Below are 10,041 nucleotides of genomic sequence, written 5' to 3' on the forward strand. Positions count from 1 at the left end.
GAACTGCATGGTCTACTCTCTGTATGAGGAGGAATATTGTGAGGAAGAGAGATCATTCAGGAAAAGTAAAAAATGCTTTTGAGCTATATGTATCTATGTATATGTATACATACACACAATTTATGTACATACATACACATTAAAGAAAACAGGTGCCATTGAGTTAACTCTGACTGGCAATGATCCCATGTACATCAGAACAGAACTGCACTCTATAGGGTTTTCAAGGGTTGATTTTTGGAAGTAGATCACCAGGCCTTTCTTCTGAGGGGCCTGTGTGTAGACTTAAACTTCTGTCTTTGCTTTGCAGCTAAGCACATCACCAGATGCATCATCCAGGGACTCTGGATACATACATACATTTTAAAATACATAATTTCTAAATATGAGAACTAACTCAAGAAAAATAAACCTGCTTTTGAGATCAACACAGACATACATAATACTATGTTTCTAAAAAACAAAACAAACAAACATAAATTACGTCTTTTAAATCTAGCAATGCAAGCTCTCCAACTGCACTTAAGCATTCTTTCATAATTTTCATACTCTTAAAGGATTACTCAGGGAGCTCTGGTAGCATAGTGGCTAAGGCACTTGACTGCTAACCAGAAGGCTGGTGGTTCAAACCCACCAGCCATTCCTTGGAAGGATGGGGCAATCTACTTCCATAGTGATACTGCCTCGGAAACCCAAGGAGGGGTCGCTATGAGTCGGGCCCGACTCGACGGCACATAACAACAACAACAAAGGATTACTCGTATGGGTCAATAAGTATCAGAAGCCAACTCAGTTTTATTCACTGTAGTAACTCATTGTAAGTCTTATACTGTGACTTCCTTGTGACCAGAGGGGCCTCTGAAGGATTTTCAGGTGGGTAGGTTACTTAGCCCTGAGTTTGAGCACAGACCAAGGACAAAAAGTACCATTCCTTGAGATGATTCCTAGACTTGGAAGAAGAGAAGCAGCAGAGATTTCTTTTGCAGGAGAATAGGGTGCTGAATGGATGAGGAAAAAAATTACTGTTGGGGTTAGAGGATGGAGGAGAGATGGAGAATGCTGGGTCAAAAACAGGATTCCTTCCTCCACTGCCATCTAAAACAGCCAGAAAGGAATTAGTCATATATCACTCTTCCCTAAGCAGGGAGCAGAAGACCTCTCCCTATTTCTTCTCTCTCCTTCTTCACCCTAAACTGGGTCCTGGGGGCCAGACAAAAACAATACCCTCTGTCTGTGACCCACTGCTAGGAAGCTGTCATTCATGATAGTCTATTATGAGTGGTGGCTAGAAGGTTGCTTTCTCAGGTTATGTAAGTGAGTGAGGTGTGAACAAGACAGATATTACTTTTCATCAACAAATGTGTTTAGTTTCTTACTGCTGAAATTAGATGGCAGGCCACACAAAGAAGTTAGGAGGACCACGTGCAACTGCAGGGTTCCTGTTCTCTGTTACATGAGGGGAGTTAATATGATAAGTTATCCCCATCTTAGTTCTCTTTGGGGATAGGTCCTGCAACAAACAAGTGCATTCACATCTGTTCCTACCTGTCCCACATATCTACAGTCTAAGGAAAGGCCTTTCTGCAGCCTAACTCCAAAGAATAAGAAGAGAATTCGTACACATTAGAGGACAAGAGTGTTTTTTCTTATCTTCCACACCTTCAACCATTCATCATACCATGGAGGGTCCAACTAACTCTGCTGTAGAACATCCTTGGCCTGATACTTTGCTCTCATAACTATCTATGAAAAATTCAGAATTGAAACAGTCATTTTTTTTAATTATTGTGATTTTGGTGAAAGTTTACAAAGCGAATTCATTTTCCATACAGCAGTTCATAAACATTTTGCCTCATGACATTGACTACAATTCCCCACAATGTAACAGCTCTCTTCCCACTTCCTCCCTGTGTCCTTCCCTCCCATGTACTCCTGCCCTACCCCTCAACGATTTCCCTGTGTATACACTGCCCTTCTGTTCTCCCATGACTGATCTCTCCAAGGAATGTATCTATATGACGTACATGTTCAGCCCATATGCCTGTCTATTATTTGGCTGGAAGCCACAGGAGTGGGTTCAATGCCAGACCAGAAGGACAGCTAGGGGCCATAGTCTCAGGGGTTTCACCAGGCTCTATCAGACTAACAAACCTGGTCTGTCTTTCTTTCTTTTTTTTTTTTTTTTTTTAATAATTTTGAGTTTTGTTCCACATTGTTCTCCCACTCTATCCAGGATCTCCTACACAGATCTCCCTCTGAGTTGTAGGCTACATTTTCTTTAGCACTGGCCATGGATCAGTGTCTACACTAAGGACCTCATATGTATTATCACTTCAGATTCTCAAAATCACAGCTGGTGGCATAGTGCCTAAGGCATTTGACTGCTAACCAGAAGGCTGGCAGTTCAAATCACAAGCTATTCCTCGGAAGGAAGGTTGGTCAATGTACTTCTGTAGTGATATTGCCTTGGAAACCCAAGGAGGGGTCACTATGAGTCACATAGCATTTGTTTTTGTGTTTGCTTTTTTTTTTTTTTTTTTTAAGCAGGTACTATTTTAGAGCCTTTTACAGTAAAGGAAACTGAGGTTTAGCTCAGAAAGGTTAAGTAACATGTCAAAGAGCACCCAATAAGTAAGCAGCAGACCTCTTGTCTGCACAATATACTACTCCCAGGCTATGAAAAAATCTGAAGACAGAACAATATCTGACTACTTTTCCATAAAGTATATTTGACAGAAGAGAGCCCAGCTGCTGACAGTATTACCTCTTTCAGTCCCTTAGGACATGAGAGCTCTCTGCCAACAGCAGTGGGGAGAAAGCAGAATGGTTGCACAGGAGAAGAAAAGTAGTGACTCTTCCAATTTTTCCTGGCACCTCCCAAGTGTTCAATTCTTACACAAGATATTACAAATTTAGAGCACAGCTCTTGCCCTCCAGGGGCTTATAATTTAATAAAACCAACAGAAATTATAGACATGAAAGGTACAAATAACATGCGGAAATCTATGCTCCATTATATGTGACAGATTCTTGTTTCAGGAGCCTCAGAAGATGAACATCAAGGGGACTACCCCACCAACAAAGTGAAATGGTTAAGAATGGCTTTGAAATATGGAAAAGCTAAGGTTCAAATTCAGCTGTGCTGCCTTCTAGCTGCATGATCTTCAACATGTGTGTTTACCTCTCTGAACTTCTATCTTCTCAACTGAAAATGGGCATACATGGTTATAAGGAGAAGACAAATAATATTTATAAAATGCTTAACCTGGTAACATGCCTATGTAAAGCATTCAGTGATAGTTGGTAACTTATCAGCATCTTAATCATCACTAGCTCACAGAAGCTCAGTCCTACTCAGCCACTTAAAATTGAATTGGGATCAACATTTCACGTCCAGTGAAGAAAGACAGAAATATACACAGCAAAGAAGTAAACGAGCGACTGAGAAAGACCTTTTGAGTTGGTGAGTCTAAAATTTTAATTTGGCTCCTGCATCCACTCGATTTTTTCTAACACACCTTCAGCTGATCAATGATACAGACTGGACAAGTTAAATGCTTTGTTGCTGTTGTTGTTAGCTAACCCTCCTTGGGTTTCTGAGGCAGTGTCACTACAGAAGTAGATTGGCCAACCTTCCTTCCGAAGAGTGGCTGGTGGGTTTGAACCGCCAGCCTTCTGGTTAGCAGTCAAGTGCCTTTGGCATTATGCTACCAGAGCTAAATGCTTTAGCACGCTGAAAACTGGCCAGGGATATCGATGGGCTAAATTCCCACATTCTGCACATATAATATGGTTAACCACAATCTAAGTTCTCTCCTGCCTTCAAGTGGAAACAGACCTGCAAAGGAAACCATGTAGTCCAACAGAAAGGGCCCAAGATGCAGTGTCAAGGACAGTCATCATTTAAATCCCTGCCTGGTTACTATGTGTGCTGTGTGACCTTGAGCAAGGTATTTTCCCTCTCTGAGTCCCAGTTTTCTCACAAAATAGTGAGAACAATATCTTCTCTTGTGAGACTTCTAGAAAGATTGAAAAATAATGTATGCAAGACACCTACCTCAAACAATGCTTGCCACAGAGAAGGTACTCAACAAATGAAAGCTGCTACCCTTATGCTCGTGCCCACTTCTGAACCTGTATGTTCCCTTTTCTTTTCTGTGCTGACTGAAGAAAAGTAAGAACCCAAGTCCCATACAGGGATAGCTCAGAGATTTTTAATGTTCCCTGTGTGAGCCAGAGAAGAGCTGGTCAATATTTATCTTTCTGCTGCCCCTTCTTTCTCACTTCATAAAAGGATAAAGAACCTAAGAATAATATTGCCTAATCACAAGCCAAAGAAATCATTCCAGTAGAAGAGTGACTTCAGCACCTGAAAATCCAATGCTGTTATGTGTTATTTCAATAGATGAAGCTGAGAGGGACCATTCAGCTTCCACTAATGAAAGAGGAAAAAAAATTCTTTGCTGATAAAAAGATTGATAAAAGAACCATATTTGTTCACAGTGGCACTCCATGAGGCATTGCATGACACCTGGCACGTAGTAGAGCTCAATAAATATTAGATAAATGACTGAGTGATACAATCCAGAAAGCATATCTTCTGTTTGTAAGAAGAATGAACTCAAATGGCTAAAAAGCCAGTCAGCACACACACAAAAGATCTGCTGAAGTCAGAAACTATTTTGTTCAAAAAGCAAAATAATCACAGCAAATTTCTAAATTAAGAATGTAAAAGTGGAGACCTCCAGTAAGATAGAGGATGAGGCAGACAAGCAATACAGACCCTCTTCAACAAAGAAAAGAAAAATCATTGACAGAGATACAGAAGATAATCTTGGACCCCTGAGCTTTGAAAGAAACTATACAGAAGTGGATTAGGCACCAACTAGTAGAAAAACCTGAATGAAAACAGTGAGTACAGAGATGGTCGGAGATGCGGACTGTCAGCTACTCTGATGGGACCGACGGCCTGAATATTTTCAAGTGATGTTGGGACCTGAGAATTGACCTAAAGAGTAGCCCTGGTCACCAAGGGCTACAGGGACGACTGCACTGGTGGCCTATGACTAGGAAGGGAAACAGTAAGGAACGAGGCACCCTAAGTTGTTGACTTTCTACTTTCCGAAGGGAACAGCCATTTTGGATATTTAAAGTGACCAAGGGTGCAGCCATTTTGAATGTTTACAAGTGGCAACCATTTTGGATTTTAAAGTGATAGCATTCTCATTTGGATTCCAGGGACCTAAAAATAGGCTCTGTTTGCTAAGGTCGGCAGGGACATATGAGAGGCTGACAACAGGAAAGGAAACAAGTGCTGAGTGTATAAGTGCTGTCAACTAGTGACTAGAGGAGCACAGCATAGTACCCTGCTTGCACAGATAACATAAAAGAAAATGAAAATTGTGGGCAAGTCACCCCAACATACAATGACCAATCAAATATAAACACAAAAACAATGACTCAGAGACAACATAGCATCACAGTCCACACAAAGAAGCAAGATAAAGCAGGAGAAACAAGGAACCAGGATGCAGACCCAAAACACATCCCTGAGGAAGATGCAGCATTGGAACTCCCTGATAAGGAATTCAAAAGAATTATATTTAGCTATCTTCAATGAACTGAGAGACAGATCAAGTAAAACACTGAGAAAAATGGAAGAAAATACAGAGAAAACCTTACAACAATTTTGAAAGACAATACAAGAACAAAATGCAAAACAAATGAAAAATTAGAAATGATACAAAATCTACACACAGAAATCCAGAAGACTAATACTAAATTTTCAGAAATAGATAAGGCATTGAATGGGCAAAGGAGCAGAATTGAATCAATGGAAGACAAAATTAGGGAGATTGAAGGCAAATACTTGAACACTTCTTTGGAAAGGGATCAATCAGAAAAAAGATCAAAACAAAATGAAGAAAGCCTAAGGTTCATGTGGGATACCATCAAAGTAATAATTTACGTGTAATCAGAATTCCAGAACAGGAAGACACAAATAAAACCACAGAGAAAACTGTGGAAGATTTGTTGGAAGAGAATTTTCCTGGTATGATGAAAGATGAGAATATATCTATTCAGGAAGTCCAAAGAACCCCAAACAGGATAGACCCCAAAAGAAAATCACCAAGACGTATCATCATCAAACTCACCAAAACCAAAGACAAAGAAAGAATCCCGAAAGCAGCAGAGGAAAAATGAAAAGTTACCTACAAGGTGCAACCAATAAGACTAAGCTCAGATTTCTCAGCAGAAACCATGCAGGTGAGAAGACAAAGGCCTGAAGGAGAAAAATTTCCAACCAAGAATTATGTACCCAGCAAAATTGTCCCTCAAATATGATGGTGAAATCAGGACATTTCTAGATAAGCAGAAATTAAGGGAATTTGTTAAAACCAGGCCAAACTTTCAAGAGATGCTAAAGGGAGCCCTTTGGACAGAGAAGCAACAATAGCCAACAACAACTGACCATTAAACACATGATGATATAACCCAGAAACCGACCCAGCTATGGAAGTATCCAAAAAAAATAAGCCTACAAGATTGTAAACAGGGAACCAGAGAGATCAATTGACAAATGAGGACAACTACAAACCAAAAAGAGGGAAAAAAATCTGTGTTGTTACAGAACTTCTAGATGGTAGGGAAGTCAAGAAACTACAAGACAGAACAGACTGTTCTATACTGGGGAAGAAAACTATAAATTACAGGGTAACCTCACCAAAAAATTATAAACCTTCACATCAAAATAAAAAAGAGGACCAGCACAAATATTTAGCAAATACTGAAACAATAGCAACAAAGGAAGTGATAACACAATTCATAAACAAAATGAGCTCAGCTCAGAAAATTATATGGAATAAAGAAATCGACACCATGAAAAAGCATATAACAAAAAAGACAGCAACAAATTCATATTTGCCAATAATTACATATCTGGCAAGCAACTTATCTCTAAGATTTATAGAAAACTTCAATGCCTCAACACAAAAGGAATTAACAATCCAATTAAGAAATGGGCAGAAGACATGAATAGACACTTCACTAAGGAGGATATTCAGGTTGCCCGCTAATACATGAAGAGATGCTCACAATCACTGGGCATCAGAGAGATGCAAATCAAAACAACAATGAGATATACCATCTCACCCCAGTACTGATGGCAAGGTTCAACAAGACAGAAAATAACAAATGCTGGCAAGGATGTGGAGAGATTGGGACTCTCACACACTCCTGGTAGGACTGTGAAGTGATACAACCACTCTGGAAAGCAATATGGCAATTCCTTGGAAAGCTGAAATTGGAGATATCATTTGACCCAGCAATCCCATTACTAGGTATTTATCCTAGAGAGCTGAGAGCCAGGACAGGAACAGATATATGCACACTCATCTTCATCACAGCACTATGTACAATAGCAAAAAGGTGGAAACAACCTATGTGCCCATCAATGGAAGAGTGGATGACCAAACTAGGGTACAAACACATAATGGAATGCTATGCAACACTAAAGAATAATGTAGAGTCTGCAAAGCACAGCATAATATGGATGAACTTGGAGGACATTATGCTGAGTGAAGTAAGTCAATCACAGAAGGCCAAATATAATATTAGTTTGTTGTTGTGGAGGGTCAAGGAAAGGTTTATATATGGAGGGAAATTTTCTTTGTTGGTTGCCAGGGATAGGAGGGGAGGGGAGGGAACATTGAAAAAAAATGCATTGACCCATGGCACTTTACTTTTGTGTATTCCACTGTACGTCAATTATATTTCAATAAAATGCATTAAAAACAAAGAAAGAAATATGGAAAAAAACGAACGTAAAAGTGAACCATTTTAATGAAGACAATTTCTATAATTTGCAGCATGGAACTTGGTAACATGCTTGCTAACATCCTTGATGTTTGTGATTAGAACATTAAGTTGGGTTGCCAACTTTTGTGAACTCATAGTTTAAAACATACTGAAGGAGAGCTATATAATACATGTATTGGGTTTCTTACCTTTTACTGAAGTGTTAATAGTAGAAACAGTACTGACTAGTTTAATAATGGTTGCTAAGCAACATTGCTTCCTTCCCCCAGTGGTCTGGGAGAGAGGATAAAAAAAGGGCAGAAAATGAGAAATGTTGGGAAAATAGGAAAGTGAAATTCAATGAATCATAAGGAACAATTTGTAGAAAGAGTAAAAGAGTAAATAATTCTTGCAGGATGTACTAAGACATCAGTTGCTTTATGACATCACAAGAGCAACACACTGAGGCTCCAGCTCCAAAGATAGAGAAGAGAATGGAAGATGAATGTCCTCAGACCCCAGCATAACGCTGCTCATGTTCAGTTCACGGTTATCCAGAAATGCACAGGGCACATGGATGACAGCAAGTTGACCTGCATGACAGCCCATTATAGGCCATAAAAAACAACAACAACCACTAAAAAAAAAACCATCAAGTCCAGGAAGCCCAACCAAGCCTCACCTACTGTAATTCACTGTCCCATTCTTCAAAGGGCCTTTTGTCCCCTTCACATTTGAAAGTCCTCTGGGAAGTGATTCATATACCAAGCAATATTGACCAAGTACTCTCTACATGCCAGGCACTGGGCTGGGTGGTAGATGGGGGAGTGACGGAGTCCCTGATGTCACTGTGACTCCCTATGATCACTATCTCACTGTTCCATTTTGGTCAGGACCATATGAGAGAGTAGTTAACACCTCACATAAAGACAAAATATTCTAGGTCTGGACCATCCTTCTCAGTCAGCTATAGCACAGGCGTACAAGGCTGCTGAGCTGTCTACTGCTTGAAATTCCCTCACTAATTATTCCTTTGAAAGAAAACCTCAAGTCCACAAGGCCTGTTCTAAAATGAATTACACTGAGAGAGGTTACATATTTGTCTATCAATATTCATTTTCATAGATTAGTTCATTAGACTAGAAGCTGTCTTCTGCTATGCCCTGCAGGAATGTGGGTACTGGATAGGCTGATTTTGATGGTGGCAAGGGGCTGGATATATGCATTGGCTGGTTGGGGTATGGGAAGGGAATGGGGACTAAGAGGAATCAAAGGGCCCTTAGGCAAGGAAGGAATGGAGGAAAAGGAGTCCTGGACCTCCAAAGAGGGAGAGGCAGAAGGCAGGAAAGAGAGCACTGAAAGTACAGATGAAGAAGAGACTTGTATCAGTTCAACTACTCCCTGAACTTTTGACAATTAACATGTCATGGACTAAATTTCTCCATCTGAAGAAGAGAAAGAACACTGACCTTTTGGTATTGGGAGAATTGAAAGCAGACTTCATCATAGCCAACACACAGTATATGTTCAGTAAACGATAATCAATGTTTTTATTATATATGGAAACACTTTAAACTATAAAGGACTACTGTTAACTGTTAATTAAACTAATAGCTATGAATATCACTGGCCCTGCTTAATTGCCAACCTCATTCCTCTAAGTCAATGTTTCCCTAATTTCAGTCATGTATATTTTGTTGTTGTTACATGCCGTCGAGTCAGACCCAACTCATAACGATCCCTCCTTGGGTTTCCAAGGCAGTATCACTACAGAAGTAGATTGCCCAACCTTCCTTCCGAGGAGTCCTCATAATTTCTACTCTATCCAAGTGCCATCCATGGGTTTTTAATAGTAATAAGAGGAGGAGAAGTATTAGGAGTAGTAACAGTACTAAAAACTACCATAATATCAGCAGCAACAATGGCAATTATGTTCATGGAATAATTACCATGTACATAACATTTTTCTAAGAGCTTTATAAGTATTAACTCATTTGACCTTTACCACAACTCTATACAACTCTATGAGGTAAATCATAAGCCAAAGGGATTGGGTGAGGAGAGGAAACTCAGGCCCGCCCAGAGCAGCAGGCCGGAAGAGCAGAAGAAAGGGGACAAAAGCCAGGAACCCAGACAGAGGAGCAGTCAGCCCCAGGGACAACTCAGGGACACCCAAAACAGCAGGCCAGAAGAGCAGGAGAAAGGGGATTAAAAGCCAGGAAACCAGAGAGAAGAGCAATCAGC

This window comes from Orycteropus afer, unplaced genomic scaffold, assembly GCF_000298275.1.
Source record: "Orycteropus afer afer isolate SDZICR_OR568_19922 unplaced genomic scaffold, OryAfe1.0 scaffold00752, whole genome shotgun sequence".
Lineage (NCBI taxonomy): Eukaryota > Metazoa > Chordata > Mammalia > Tubulidentata > Orycteropodidae > Orycteropus > Orycteropus afer.